The sequence below is a fragment of the Balaenoptera physalus genome, assembly GCF_965194825.1.
Source record: "Balaenoptera physalus genome assembly, chromosome: 11".
Classification (NCBI taxonomy): Eukaryota; Metazoa; Chordata; class Mammalia; order Artiodactyla; family Balaenopteridae; genus Balaenoptera; species Balaenoptera physalus.
Window position 1 is genome coordinate 29,719,068 of NC_138896.1, and position 16,054 is coordinate 29,735,121.

General features: G+C 43.2%; 1 protein-coding gene across 3 annotated transcripts in view; it reads left to right on the top strand.

Moving 5' to 3' along the window:
- Positions 1-2,061: 2,061 nt before the first annotated feature.
- PLA2G7 (phospholipase A2 group VII) overlaps positions 2,062-16,054 on the top strand; it is a 43,370-nt gene continuing 29,377 nt past the window's right edge. For 2 of the 3 annotated variants that reach the window (XM_082414648.1, XM_082414649.1), the window contains exon 1: positions 2,518-2,651. The gene's annotated coding sequence lies outside the window, so the exon portion shown is untranslated. Of the gene's footprint in view, positions 2,196-2,517; positions 2,652-16,054 lie in introns of those variants that run through there. The other variant, XM_082414650.1, reaches the window with a different exon arrangement.

Consider the following 16,054-nt stretch of genomic DNA (forward strand, 5'->3'; position numbering starts at 1 on the left):
AGGGGAATACTCGGATCATACTTTCTTCTCTGGGCCTTTCAGAGAAGTATATTTTTAGATTTCAGGTTTAATGGCGTCTCCACCCAATAGCTCAAAATCAATCCATTTTAAATTATATCACACTTACATCATGCCTTTCCTGGACATTTTCCCTCTTGGAGTTTCTAGTTTTAACTTTAATTGTTTTTAATTTTAAATTTAAGTAATTTAATCTTTTAATTTTTTCTTTTGCATTCTGTTACCTTCTAAGGGCCTCGAGGGTTTCCAAGTTCCCAGTCATACTTTTAGTTTTATAGAATCCCATTGTTTCTTCCAGCTTCATTACTTTAATCAGGTTGGGTTAGTTTCCAGGCCGCCACCCGGGGGTTTCCCTCCTCATCTGGCTTGGAGCCTCTTTTCCTTGGATCCTGTGCAGTGAGAATGACTTTCACTTCCACCCCTTCCAAGGAGAATTAATAACTCACTTCTCAGAAACCCCACAGTCCTATATTTACCTACAAGGGCTCACTTGCTATGGTGTGATTTCCTTAGCCTCCAGGGATAGTCATCCTTGAAATGGTACCTAACATACAGTTTGCCCTCAATAAACACTATTTGAAAACACTATTGAGCACATTATTACTATTTATTCCAAAATCTTGATTGAGGACAGAGTCATCAGTTTTTTTCATGTTAAAGAGTAAAGAAGCACTTCTATATTGATGGGAAATGGGAGTAAGAATTAAGAGATAAGAAACAGGTCAACAAAGAATCAATTTATAAACACAAGTACCTTATTTTTTTCACCACATCAAAACAAAAACAAAGCCCATATCAGATCCACCTTATAATCTGTATGTCTATGTTGACTTGCCATCCTTCAGAATGTGAGGCCCATTCTTTATTCACTTCACTGGACTAGGGTTGCCAGAAAAATTACAGGAAGTCCAGTTAAATTTGAATTTCAAATAAACAACACATAATTTTGAGTATAAGAAGGTTCCAAATATTGTATGGAACCTACTTACACTAAAACCTTTTTGTCATTTGTCTGAAATTCAAATTTAACTGGGTGTCCTGTATTTCATTTGCTAAATCTGGCAACCCTACCCTGGGGACCTTCTCAGGACATTAACCTGCTAAATGCCAACCAGTCTGACATCCTCAGAGAGAGTGATCTGATTACAGCGGGAGGAAGCACAGAGTTGGCATGGAAAGAAAGAGAGAAAATATTTCATACTTGCCTTCAAGACCTGCTTTCAAAGCCCACCACCTGTTTAGGTGTGATGATGAATTTTCTGATTGTGTCTTCTGAATCTTCGTCCTGTCCTTAAGGTTAAAGGGAGGAAGTCCTTAGAGACCTCTTGCGTAGGGTATCATGTACCCTTTTAGATTAATATTCTGGGGCAATTTGTTTCATAGGCGGTTATCCCAGGAAGTACAGGAAATTGTCATTAGGCTGAGATAGTCTAAATTTTCACCTATTGTCAGGTTTAAATAAGTCACTGCTTCTTTAAAGATAATACTATTAGATAGCACTGTGTATGCTCTGTCCTAAGCACTTCACATACATTTGCATTTCATTCTTACAAGGTGCCTCTGACTAATGTACTTTGATTATTTCCATTTTACCTGTGAGGAAGCTGAGAAGCAGGGAGGATAAAGAACTTGCCCAAAGTGACATCACTAATAAGTGTGAGAAAGGAGCTCTAATCCATGCCTTCTTAAGCTGGAGTCCTCCAAATAAAAATAAAATAAATTTCATCTACAATCCTGTCAACCTTGCCAAAAAGCCCAAAATCACTAGCTAAAAACATAAAACATTAACTCCACCCATGAATGTCAAACTACTTTCTCTGAGTCTCTAACTGAAGCTTTAAATGAATATTTTAAAATTAGAAAGTCGGATTGAGGAGAAAGCATTGGAAAATGAAGGAAGGAATTTCAGCTAAACCTCAAAGAACTGGGTTTAAGCTGAGCTATGAGATGGCCCCTTTTTACACCATTTCCCCCCAAGTCATAAAAGCTCTTCCTGATTGCCCTTCACTGTATTTCCACGGAGAAATGAAACTAACTCAGTGGCAGGCCTTCCAAGCCGGAGTATCGTCCGCATAATTTCTAGTTCCAATGTACCATAAACCGGAAAGCGGACTGCGCAGTGCATTGCGGATTGCAGATGGAAACAAAGTAACCGGGAATGTAGTGAAACGAGCAAGGTCGGCGCGATGGGGGGTGAATGGAACTGGGAAAGATCTGATCGGAATCGAGTCTGAGAACAGGAACTGGGGGCGCAGCACCCGCTCTCTGCACGCGTGGGTCGGTCCCGCGGGGGGAAGGGGGTTAAGTTAACCCGCGGGTCCAGATTGCAGACCCCCGGCCCTGGGAGGGTGCTGTGTGCGCCGAGCTCGCCCGCGTCCCAGCGCCTCTGCTGGTGGGAGGACGGCGGCCCCAGCTCCTCCCCGTCCGTCCTCCTGCGGCGCTGGGGGAGGTCAGAGTCGGGGCGACCAGACCCCGCGGGGCAGAAGGAGCGCGAAGCCAGCGCGCAGCCCCTCGCCTGCCGCCCCGCGGCCACGGTGACCCGGGGATAGCGGGCAACAGAGCCCGCGGTACCGGCAGCGAGCAAGCAGCAGACGGGGTCGGCGCGCCCGGTCCCGGTTCCCGGCGGCGCCCGGGTGAGGAGGGACCCCGGGGCGGGTGGGAGCCGGGGGCTGCCGCCGGCTGGGGGGCTGGGAGATTGCGGGCTGAGAGGATGGGGATGGGAGGATGGGGGAGGCTGGGGGCTGGAGGGCTGGAGGGCTGGGAACCCGCCCGCACCCACCTCCAAGCCGGAGCTGGGCTCGCCTTCCCTGCCGCCCTCCGAACAACTCTGGGATCTTTGCGGGGAGGGTGATGGAATTCGAACCCAGTTCTCCCAAACCTTTTCCCCGGGGAGCAACCCCTAAGAATTGGGTGCTGAGAGGGAATCCTGACAGGGGAACCCGGAGCACAGGGAGTTTTCTTATCTGTGGGTCTACACACACACACACACACACACACACACACACACACACACACAACCACACACACCACACACACCACACACACGAGGGTTGCTCCTTCCGGAGCCCAGTTCCCAGAAGCTGCTGTATGATCTGAATGACAAAGCCGTCCCTCTCTGCTCCGCTCACTTACTCCGCATGTCCCAGAGCTCCAGGCTGCAGCCCAGATAAGATCTCGGCTGCGCTACCCTGAGTCTGGGGGAGGCTTGGTTTTTTCGTTTTTGTTTTTAAATTTATTTATTTATTTATTTATTTTTGGCTGTGTTGGGTCTTCGTTTCTGTGCGACGGCTTTCTCTAGTTGCGGCAAGCGCGGGCCACTCTTCATGGCGGTGCGCGGGCCTCTCACTATGGTGGCCTCTCTTGTTGCGGAGCACAGGCTGCAGACGCGCAGGCTCAGTAGTTGTGGCTCACGGGCCTAGTTGCTCCGCGGCATGTGGGATCTTCCCAGACTAGGGCTCGAACCCGTGTCCCCTGCATTAGCAGGCAGATTCTCAACCACTGCGCCACCAGGGAAGCCCAAGGCTTGTTTTTAAAAAGCCAAACAGAACCAGAAAGCAGAGAACAGGGAAGCCCAAGGCCTGTTTTGTTGTTTTTTTTTTTTTTTAAGTTATACAATTTTAATTAATTAATTAATTAATTTATGGCTGTGTTGGGTCTTCGTTTCTATGCGAGGGCTTTCTCTAGTTGCGGCAAGCGCGGGCCACTCTTCATGGCGGTGCGCGGGCCTCTCACTATGGTGGCCTCTCTTGTTGCGGAGCACAGGCTCCAGACGCACAGGCTCAGTAATCGTGGCTCACGGGCCTAGTTGCTCTGTGGCATGTGGGATCTTCCCAGACCAGGGCTGGAACCCGTGTCCCCTGCATTGGCAGGCAGATTCTCAACCACTGCGCCACCAGGGAAGCCCCCAAGGCTTGTTTTTAAAAAGCCAAACAGAACTAGAAAGCAGAGAACATTCTCTTCCCCATCATCACCTGGAGCCTCTCATAGACCTTTCTAGCTCTAAAAACGAAAAGGTCAGGCTTTCATTCAGACCTCTTGTTTCTGGGGTGTCTGTGGAAATGAGAGGAAGGAGGAGGGAGAGGTGTGTGGGCTCCTAAAAGGGAGCTGGGAGCCCTTGAAGGACTTAGTTGTTCAGGTTTGAGAGGGATTTGTGTTAACAAATCAGTCTTGCACAAATTACCTTTGACCCCAATAAGAATGCTGAGCCAGGAGGTTGGTTTATGAGTAGGAGCCGGGAAATGCATCCCTTCAAAGTGTTGACAGTTACAAAGCCCTGGGACCTAATCTTGGGCTAACACTGAACTAAGGGATCCTAGCATTAAGTATTGGCCTGGTCCATAGGAAGGGGAAGGGGATGGCCTTCTCTTTTTTTTTTAATTTAATTTAATTTATCTATTTTTTATACAGCAGGTTCTTATTAGTTATCCATGTTATACATATTAATGTATATATGTCAATCCCAATCTCCCAATTCATCCCACCACCACCCCCCCACTTTCCCCGCTTGGTGTCCATACATTTATTCTCTACATCTCTGTCTCTATTGCTGCCTTGCAAACCAGTTCATCTGTACCATTTTTCTAGATTCCACATATATGCGTTAATATACGATATTTGTTTTTCTCTTTCTGACTTACTTCACTCTGTATGACAGTCTCTAGGTCTATCCGTGTCTCTACAAATGACCCAATTTCATTCCTTTTTATGGCTGAGTAATATACCGTTGTATATACATGTACCATATCTTCTTTGTCCATTCATCTGTCAATGGGCATTTAGGTTGCTTCCATGACCTGGCTATTGTAAATAGTGCTGCAATGAATATTGGGGTTCATGTGTCTTTTTGAATTATGGTTTTCTCTGTGTATATGCCCAGTAGTGGGATTGCTGGGTCATATGGTAATTCTATTTTTAGTTTTTTAAGTCACCTCCATTGCTGTTCTCCATAGTGACTGTATCAATTTACATTCCCACCAACAGTGCAAGAGGGTTCCCTTTTCTCTACACCCTCTCCAGCATCTGTTGTTTGTAGATTTTCTGATGATGCCCATTCTAACTGCTGTGAGGTGATACCTCATTGTAGTTTTGATTTGCATTTCTCTAATAGTGATGTTGAGCAGCTTTTCATGTGTCTCTTGGCCATCTGTATGTCTTCTTTGGAGAAATGTCTATTTAGGTCTTCTGCCCATTTTTTGACTGAGCTGTTTGTTTTTTAATATTGAGCTGCATGAGCTGTTTATATATTTTGGAGATTAACCCTTTGTCCGTTGATTCGTTTGCAGATATTTTCTCCCATTCTGAGGGTTGTCTTTTTCTCTTGTTTATAGTTTCCTTTGATGTGCAAAAGCTTTTAAGTTTCATTAGGTCCCATTTGTTTACTTTTGTTTTTATTTCCATTACTGTAGGAGGTGGGTCAAAAGAGATCTTGCTGTGATTTATGTCAAAGAGTGTTCTTCCTATGTTTTCCTCTAAGAGTTTTATCATGTCCACTCTTACATTTAGATCTTTAATCCATTCTGAGTTTATTTTTCTATATGGTGTTAGGGAGTGTTCTAATTTCATTCTTTTGCATGTACCTGTGCAGTTTTCCCAGCACCACTTATTGAAGAGACTGTCTTTTCTCCATTGTATATCGTTGCCTCCTTTATCATAGATTAGTTGACCATAGGTGCGTGGGTTTATCTCTGGGCTTTCCATCTTGTTCCATTGATCTATATTTCTGTTTTTGTGCCATACCATATTGCCTTGATTACTGTATCTTTGTAGTATAGTCTGAAGTCAGGGAGTCTGATTCCTCCACCTCCACTTTTTTCCCTCAAGACTGCTTTGGCTATTCGGGGTCTTTTGTGTCTCCATACAAATTTTAATATTTCTTGTTCTAGTTCTGGAAAAAAAACCATTGGTAATTTGATAGGGATTGCATTGAATCTGTAGATTGCTTTGGGTAGTATAGTCATTTTCACAAGACTGATTCTTCCAATCCAAGAACATCATATATCTCTCCATATGTTGGTGTCATCTTTGATTTCTTTCATCAGTGTCTTATAGTTTTCTGAGTACAGGTCTTTTACCTCCTTAGGTAGGTTTATTCCTAGGTATTTTATTCTTTTTGTTGCAATGGTGAATGGGATTGTTTCCTGAATTTCTCTTTCTGATCTTTCATTGTTACTGTATAGGAATGCAAGAGATTTCTGCACATTAATTTTGTATCCTGCAACTTTACCAAATTCATTGATGAGCTCTAGTAGTTTTCTGGTGTCATCTTTAGGATTCTCTATGTTTAGTATCATGTCATCTGCAAACAGTGACAGTTTTACTTGTTCTTTTCCAATTTGTATTCCTTTTATTTCTTTTTCCTCTCTGATTGCTGTGGCTAGGACTTTCAAAACTATGTTGAATAATAGTGGCAAGAGTGGACATCCTTGTCTTATTCCTGATCTTAGAGGAAATGCTTTCAGTTTTTCACCATTGAGAATGAGGTTTGCTGTGGGTTTGTCCTATATGGTCTTTATTATGTTGAGGTAGTTTCCCTTTGTGCCCACTTTCTGGAGAGTTTTTATCATAAATAGGTGTTGAATTTTGTCAAAAGCTTCTTCTGCATCTATTGAGATGATCGTATGTTTTTCTTCACTTTGTTAATATGGTGTATCACATTGATTGATTTGCATATATTGAAGAATCCTTGCATCCTAGGGATAAATCCCACTTGATCATGGTGTATGATCCTTTTAATGTGTTGTTGGATTCTGTTTGCTAGTATTTTGTTGAGGATTTTTGCATGTATATTCATCAGTGGTATTGGTCTGTAATTTTCTTTTTTTGTAGTATCTTTGTCTGGTTTTGGTGTCAGGGTGATGGTGGCCTTGTACAATGAGTTTGGGAGTGTTCCTTCCTCTGCAATTTTTTGGAAGAGTTTGAGAACGATGGGTGTGAGCTCTTCTCTAAATGTTTGATAGAATTCACCTGTGAAGCCCTCTGGTCCTGGACTTTTGTTTGTTGGAAGGTTTTTAATCACAGTTTCAATTTCATCACTTGTGATTGGTCTGTTCATATTTTCTATTTCTTCCTGGTTCAGTCTTGGAAGGTTATACCTTTGTAAGAATTTGTCCATTTCTTCCAGGTTGTCCATTTTATTGGCATAGAGTTGCTTGTAGTAGTCTCTTATGATGCTTTGTATTTCTTTGGTGTCCTTTTTCATTTCTAATTTTATTGATTTGAGTCCTCTCCCTCTTTTTCTTGATGAGTCTGACTAGAGGTTTATAAATTTTGTTTATCTTCTCAAAGAACCTTTAGGTGGTAAGGTAGATTGTTCATCTGAGATTTTTCTTGTTTCTTGAGGTAGGCTTGTATTGCTATAAACTTCCCTCTTAGAACTGGTTTTGCTACATCCCATAGGTTTTGGATCATCGTGTTTTCATTGTCATTTGTCTCTAGGTATTTTTTGATTTCCTCTTTGATTTCTTCAGTGATCTCTTAGTTATTTAGGAACGTATTGTTTAGCCTCCATGTGTTTGTTTTTTACGGTTTTTTTCCCTGTAATTTATTTCTAATCTCATAACGTCGTGGTCGGAAAAGATGCTGGATATGATTTCAATTTTCTCAAATTTACCGAGGCTTGATTTGTGACCCAAGATGTGATCTATCCTGGAGAATGTTCCATGTGCACTTGAGAAGAAAGTGCAATCTGCTGTTTTCGGATGGAATGCCCTATAAATATCAACTAAATCTATCTGGTCTATTGTGTCATTTAAAGCTTGTGTTTCCTTATTAATTTTCTGTCTGGATGATCTGTCCAGTGGTGTAAGTGAAGTGTTAAGTTCCCCCACTATTGTTCTGTTACTGTCGATTTCCTCTTTTATAGCTGTTAGCATTTGCCTCATGTATTGAGGTGCTCCTATGTTGGGTGCATATATATTTATAATTGTTATATCCTCCTCTTGGATTGATCCCTTGATCATTATGTAGTGTCCTTCCTTGTCTCTTGCAACATTCTTTATTTTAAAGTCTATTTTATCTGATATGACTATTGCTACTCCAGCTTTCTTTTGATTTCCATTTGCATGGAATCTCTTTTTCCATCCCCTCACTTTCAGTCTGTATGTGTCCCTAGGTCTGAAGTGGGTCTTTTATAGACAGCATATATACAGGTCTTGTTTTTGTATCCATTCAGCCAGTCTATGTCTTTCAGTTGGAGCATTTAATCCATTCACATTTAAGGTAATTATCAATATGTATGTTCCTATTACCATTTTCTTAATTGCTTTGGGTTTGGTTTTGTAGCTCCTTTTCTTCTCTTGTGTTTCCCACTTAGAGAAGTTAGCATTTGTTGTAGAGCTGTTTGGTGGTGCTGAATTCTTGTAGCTTTCACTTGTCTGTAAAGCTTTTGATTTCTCTGTCAAATCTGAATGAGATCCTTGCCCAGTAGAGTAATCTTGGTTGTAGGTTCTTCCCTTTCATCACTTTGAATATATCGTGCCACCCCGTTCTGGCTTGTAGAGTTTCTGCTGAGAAATCAGCTGTTAACCTTATGGGAGTTCCCTTGTATGTTATTTGTCGTTTTTCCCTGTTGCTTTTAATATTTTTCTTTGTCTTTAGTTTTTGTCAATTTAATTACCATGTGTCTTGGCGTGTTTCTCCTTGGGTTTATCTTGCCTGGGACTCTCTGTGCTTTCTGGACTTGGGTGGCTATTTTCTTTCCCATGTTAGGGAAGTTTTCGACTATAATCTCTTCAAATATTTTCTTGGGTCCTTTCTCTTTCTCTTCTCCTTCTGGGACCCCTATCATGCAAATGTTGGTGCATTTAATGTTGTCCCAGAGGTCTCTTAGGCTGGCTTCATTTCTTTTCATTCTTTTTTCTTTATTCTGTTCCACAGCAGTGAATTCCACCATTCTGTCTTCCAGGTCACTTACCCATTCTTCTGCCTCAGTTATTCCGTGATTGATTCCTTGTAGTGTATTTCTCATTTCAGTTACTGTATTGTTTGTTCTGTAATTCTTCTAGGTGTTTGTACTTTAATTCTTCTAGGACTTTGTTAAACACTTCTTGCATCTTCTCGATCTTTGCCTCCATTCTTTTTCTGAGGTCCTGGATCATCTTCACTATCATTATTCTGAATTCTTTTTCTGGAAGGTTGCCTATCTCCACTTCATTTAGTTGTTTTTCTGGGGTTTTATCTTGTTCCTTCATCTGGTACATAGTCCTCTGCCTTTTCATTTTGTCTATCTTTCTGTGAATGTGGTTTTCGTCCCACAGGCTGCAGGATTGTAGTTGCTCTTGCTTCTGCTGTCTGCCCTCTGGTGGATGAGGCTATCTAAGAGGCTTGTGAAAGCTTCCTGATGGGAGGGACTGGTGGTGGGTAGAGCTGGCTGTTGCTCTGGTGGGCAGAGCTCAGTAAAACTTTAATCTGCTTGTCTGCTGATGGGTGGGGCTGGGTTCCCTCCCTGTTGGTTGTTTGGCCTGAGGCCACCCAGCACTGGAGCCTACCCAGCTCTTTGGTGGGGTAATGGCGGACTCTGGGAGGGCTCACGCCAAGGAGTACTTCCCAGAACCTCCACTGACAGTGTCCTTGTCCCCACAGTGAAACAGAGCCACCCCCCCCCCCTGCAGGAGACCCTCCAACACTAGCAGGTAGGTCTGGTTCAATCTCCTATGCGGTCACTGCTCCTTCCCCTGGGTCCCGATGTGCACACTACTTTGTGTGTGCCCTCCAAGAGTGGGGTCTCGAAGTCCTGCAATCAATTCCCACTAGGCTTCAAAGTCTGATTCTCTAGGAATTCCTCTTCTAGTTGCCGGACCCCCGGGTTGGGGAGCCTGACGTGGGGCTCAGAACCTTCACTCCAGTGGGTGGGCTTCTGTGGTATAATTGTTCTCCAGTTTGTGAGTCACCCACCCAGTGGTTATGGGATTTGATTTTATTGTGATTGCGCCCCTCGTACCGTCTCATTGCGGCTTCTCCTTTGTCTTTGGATGTGGGGTATCTTTTTTGGTGCGTTCCAGTGTCTTCCTGTCGATGATTGTTCAGCAGTTAGTTGTGATTCCGATGCTCTCGCCAGAGGGAGTGAGCACATGTCCTTCTACTCCGCCATCTTGAACCAATCCCCAACTGCTTATTCTTTGTGATTAAATATGAGGTGAGGTTACCAGCTCCCCCAAGCAAATGTGGCATGTGATGGGCAGAGTGAGTGACCGTGTAACATTCTGCACGGTCTGAGCCATAGCAGCATTCAGAATCCCGCCGACACAGAAGTCCTGCTGACTGCGGCTCGGGGATGGCCTTCGGGCCACCAGGAGGCACAGGTGAGCTGCCAGCACCCACTGATTTCCTCGGGGACGGTGTTCTGGTGGCCCTGCCGAAGCTGGTGAGAGAGCTGCAGACTTAGCTTCCTCCAGCTGCTGTTTCTGATCTCAGGTAACCTCGGCCTGCAGCGGCTTGAGGCAGGATTTCGTTTCCCTCCAGAGACTGAAGTCAGGCGGGGGCAGTGAGCTCTGAATCTTAGCCACTAGACCAGTGGCCAGTGACAAGCCCCTGGCCTGTGTGGCTTTGCAGAAAATGAATTTCCACAGAGAAACGGAAAGTAGTGAAACAAGCAAAGTGTGTATTAGGAGGAAAAAAGAGTACGTGTGGATACACACACAGGCAGGCTCAGAGACAGAGTTGCGCCCTCATGGTAGCTTGAATCTACTCATATGGGGCATTTCTTCTGGGTTTCCCTTGGCCAATCATCTTGCTTTGCCTGGTTCTGAGTCCGTATTTGGGTTATCTCAGGGCCCTCCCATGTGCGCATGGGCATCTTTTAGCCAAGATGGATTCTAGTGAAGAGGCCTATGGGTAGGTTGACACTGCTCCCTTTTTGACCTCCAAGGAGACTTTCTGTGCATGTATAGTCGGGAAGGTCTCCTTGACCTCTAGAATGAAGAATATGTGGTCTCTTATCTGGGCAGGGCTTAGCTCCTTCTGCTTTTCCTCTTAGAGAATCTCTCCACAGGGGACAAACTTCAGCTGTTCAGCCTGGGGCCCATCTATCTCCTGCCTCACTTCCACTTGTCACACGTGGGCACTGAACGTTGGCTCCCCTTCCCAGACGTTTGTGCAGGAGCTGCTGCCCCGGCTGGGGAGGTGATTTACAGTTGAGAAATCCACACTGAGGTGTGAAAGGGCTTGCCCAGCACCCCGAGGAGTTTCTTGCAAGCAGAACCCTGGGCAGCTGGTTCCTCACTTCCCCTCCACTGTGTGTCTGTGCCCTTCGCACACGTGGGGAATACGTGTTCCATCACCCAGTTAGGTTCGTGGTCCCACACAATTTACCACCCTCTTTGAGGCTCTCAGAATAGAGCATCAAGGAAAGCGCTAGCTGGGTGCCTGGGCAACTGGAATGAGCCTGGGAATGTCAGCTGGAGTTAGGAATCTAGATATTTCCTGGAAAGGAAGATGCTCCTGAGGTTATTTACACCTTGGCTCATCTTAAGCCTGAATTTTTTTCAAGACCCTTTGATAATCGGCTTGACGGACTTCTTGAGACATTGAGAAATTTCCATAAAAGTGAAGCATTGAAGAGAAAGTAACGAGTGAAGAGAAACTGAAGGGGAACATTTAGCTCTAAAATCATGCTATTCCAGAATTTCCAGAATTTTGAGGAAGCTTTGTAGTTTGAAGGGATGGGCCGTGGGTTCTTACTGCCTTTCTCTATGAAGCCAGGCACCTGTTCTGTGTCTTGTCACTTTGCTCCACATTACAGGAGTGACTCACAACACACTAATAGACACAGTCTAATATATATAGACTTGTAGTTTAAAAAAATAAATGTAGCCGTTGAAGAGAAAGAAAAAATCTACTATACAAATAGGTACCAATTGAATTAAGTGAGCTAGTTGGTTCCAAGTACAAGCTTCGTTCATTCCTTCATTGACTTCAAGAAATCTTTATTGAGCACCTACAATGTGCCAGGCGCTGAGTCTAGCACAGTGAGTAGGGCGGATGCGTTCTCTGTTGTCATGGAGTTCACATTCTATATAAAACTGAGGGATGAGCCAGGTCAATTCAGAAAGGACTAGATGTCTTGAAGAAAAGGAAACAGAGTGCTGTGATAGAGTATTGCGGAGTGTGTGTGTGTGTGTGTGTGTGTGTGTGTGTGTGTGAGATGGGCAGTTGGGAGGAGCCCGGCCTCTTGGATTGGGTTTTGAGGAGAGACTTTTCTGAGAGATGGCTTTGGGATGAGCCCCCAGAAGATGGGCAGGCAGCTCTGGTGAAGGGAACCACAGGCACACAGTGCTGGGAACAAGCTTGACGTGTTCCAGGCATAACTGGAGGGAAGTGTGTCTGGAGCAGGTGAGGGAGGAGGGGGTCAGAGGCGTGAGGTTGAGGGACGGGGGTCCAGGTCATGTAGAGATTTGGAGGCTGAGGCAAACAGTCTGGACATCTGTTTCAAAAGCAGTGGATAGCCTAGAGCAGAGGCGTGACTTGATAGATTTACATTTTTCTCAGGGGTTCCTCCGGGTGCCCTGTCGGGGATGGATTATAGGGCGAGAAGAGGAGAGGTGAGGAAATCAGCACCAGGGTTATTTATTATGGGGACATGGCAGAGGGTGGGAGCAGTAGGTGGGCAGAAGCTGTGTTTCTGGGCAGAATGGGAAGTCAGTGTTTCTCTCTCAAATTTCCCATCTCCATAATGAGATGACATTGCTACATCTGCCCCACTCATCTTGTAAAAAGAAATAATCTAATGACTATGCTCTTTAAAGTATGCAAGATTTTACTATTCTAATTTGCTAATATGATGCTACTTTGAATTCCCTGTGCTTCATTTGCAAAAATTTTATAATAATCTTAATGTCTTTTTCTTTATTCTTTTCAATAAATATAGTTTATTATACATAAAAAAATATTTTGCTCTGCTCAGAGCATTGGAAAACCTTAACCAAGAGTTACTAATAAAACACACCATCGTAGAATGCAGGGAAATTAATGCTAACGTAATAGCCGGCTTACTTTTCTTTTCCTCTTCCATCAAAAATTTTAATGTGGAATAAAAAGTAGTTCAGTAAACTTTGATATTCACCATTAAGTAAGATTCAGAAATGAGCGATGGGTGATCAAAAGGCACAAACTTCCAGTTATAAAATAAATAAGCTCTGGGGATATTATGTACAGCATAGTGATTATAGTTAATAATACTGTACTGTATAGCCAGCTTACTTTTAAAACTTGAATGTGATCAGATAAAATTCAAAATAGAAGCTGGAAACTGGAACTATTTTTTTTTAAGTTAGCAGATTTGCCTTTGTCCTGGCTATGGCTGGGTACAGATATCTGTGTGTGCAAAGATGTTGATAATTGGAAATCTATATGTGGCAGCAGAATTTCTGGAGGGGGCTGGGAACCAGAGTTGAATAGGATTTTTTCCCTTAGCGAAGCATCCTTTCTCTAAGGAAACTTTTGAACTTTCCCTAGTTGATCTCTGACTCAATTTCAGGAGGGCAGGCAAGAGTTTTGAAGTTGTTTACCCACTGGGGTAGGACTGACCTTCTCAGTGGGCCAGACGGATACCTGCCACAGTGAGGCAACCCTGTTTCTCCTTCCTGCCTCATTTTGACATGCAACTTACTAGAAGGAGACGCCTCTGTTTAGAAGAAAATAGAAGCCCTTCCTCATTTACATCGTGTGCAGTGGAAGATGCAGTTCTTAGTGACTTAATGGTCTCCCGGTTACCTTCCCTTGTCAGACCCCATTAATTATTTGTTGGTCGGTGCGTCTGAATTTCAGCTTGAAGTGGCCAGGCTGGTGATTCAAATTGCAGACAAAATGTGACCGTAATTCTAGAATCTGTACACTTTCTCTCCTGCCATATTTACCATCATAGGCCCTTTGGGTTGGGGTTGGTTAGGGCATCTTTAAGAGAGAGGCTACAGTTTCTCCTGGAGGCCACAAATCTATTCTGTTTGACTTATATAATGCTTTGAAATATTGAATTAGGTGCTCTTTAAAAATCAGCCGGTTTTACACACAAATATGGTTTTCCAGCTTTACTGGACCTGGTAACATGGGACTCTCATTCCAACATGGCAGTAATTAACTGGAGTAGAGGCGGGCCCTTTCAGATGACCCCATCTGCACAGCCCTACCACTGCTTTTTCTATCACACACGTCCTGTTGAGCTCGTTTCAGTTACCTGGCTGGGAACCTTATAGACTTCTGATCTTGAACCTCAGGTTTAAGGTTATCTAGTCTGGCCTGTCTAATCCACATTCCAATCCACAGGAATTCCTTTTCCAATATCCTTGATGGTGTTCCCCAGACCTGCATTTAAACTGCTCCTCTGATAGAGAGAATATGGTACTTGTCAAAAAGCTCCAGCTAACAGAGTTCTGCAGTCTGGGTGCATATAGAACACGTCCCTTTTCCATAGAACTGGAGCTGTCACGTTGCCATCCGGGTATTCCCCAGAGTAAACATCCCTGGTTCCTTTAACAACTCCTCATGTGACTTGTTGCCTTGTTCCCTCATCAGCCTGGTTATTGTTGGGTTATTGTCTCTTTGAATAAACTTTCATTTGTCAAAGTCCTTAAAGCCCCACCAGTTCCATAAGATGTGGTTTAACTGGCGTGGAATGTACCAGAATGCTTCCAGTACGGCAGCAAACTGCCCAGGGAGCTTAGATAACTTCCCATTTGTGACTTGAAAGCCAGCCGTATAGGGCGCCAAACATCTAGACATTTGCAAACTGGAGGCAAATGTGTTCCCGTGTCCAAAATGTGAGTAGAGTCAAGTAAATTTATTTTACTTGGAGCCGTTAAGTACTTGTATTTATAAATACTTCTAAAATTAAATTGCTTCCACAACAGGGAACTGCTTCTTCTTTTGTTTTTTTGGCCATATCTCTTTTCTTAGGTTGTGAAACGATTACCCACGAGTTGTATCAACTGTGCCCAAGATAAGAGGCTTTAGATTTTTTTGCAGAAGTCACTTGTGTGTTACGTGTTTGGGATAATGTCCATATTAAGTTTTGATTCCATTAGCTAGTATGGTAGAAAGAAAATAATATTAATACAGTAGGTATTATCTTTTCTCTTTCCTAGTCTCAATATTAGCAAGTACGAAGTAGGAAATTTTTGCCGATGCTTTTAAATGGAATCATATATCTTCACTAAAGGTGGAACCTCTGAGTCCAACCCCAACTATGCACCCCTGCCTTTTTCAGCATCCCTGGCATGGGACTTGTTAGCCTTTCTAGAATCCTTCTCATGACAGAGAAGTCTCTCTACATTGTGAGGTATACATCCTAAATGGCCTGATTATTTTAAAAGCTCTTCCTTGTATTGACCAGGCATCTGCCTCCCTATAGGCTGTTTCAGAATGGAATAAATATTTCTTTATTATTAAACAAGAATATGGTTTCACCTGCATCCCTTTATACCAGGGTTTCTCAGTCTTGGCATTATTTATATTTTGAGCCATGTGTGTCTGTGTTGTGGGTCTGTCCTATGCATTGGAAGATGTTTAGTGATATCCCTGGCCTCTGCCCACCAGATGCCAGTAGCAGTAGCCTCCAAGTTGTGACAACCAAAAATGCCTCCAGACATTCCCAAATGTCATCTGGGGAACAAATTTGCCCTAGTTAAGAATTACTGCTGTAAGATAATGTTCTAGCTGCCTTTAGCCTGTTTCAGAATGAAGTAAATATTTTTTCTTTATCAAACAATGATATAGTTGCTTAAAAACATTGCTTATAGAAAAATGTATGAGGTCACATCTAATTATGAACAGGAGTTTTTAATACTTCCTGAGCAGGGGAGGGAATGGATATAAAGTAACAGACATTTGGACTGTCAAAATTACATGTTTCTGTAATTTTTGAATTTTTAAACGACTATGCAACATCAATGTAAAATAACAACAAAGGATACTGCAAGTAAAAAAATAGTAATAAATTGCTTAGAAATCATGGATGGAAGATTGACAATCTCCTGCTTCATGCTACTGTAAAATATCTGAAGCAGAAGATTTTATCTTCTTCCTCAATTACTGTTTGGTATTGGGT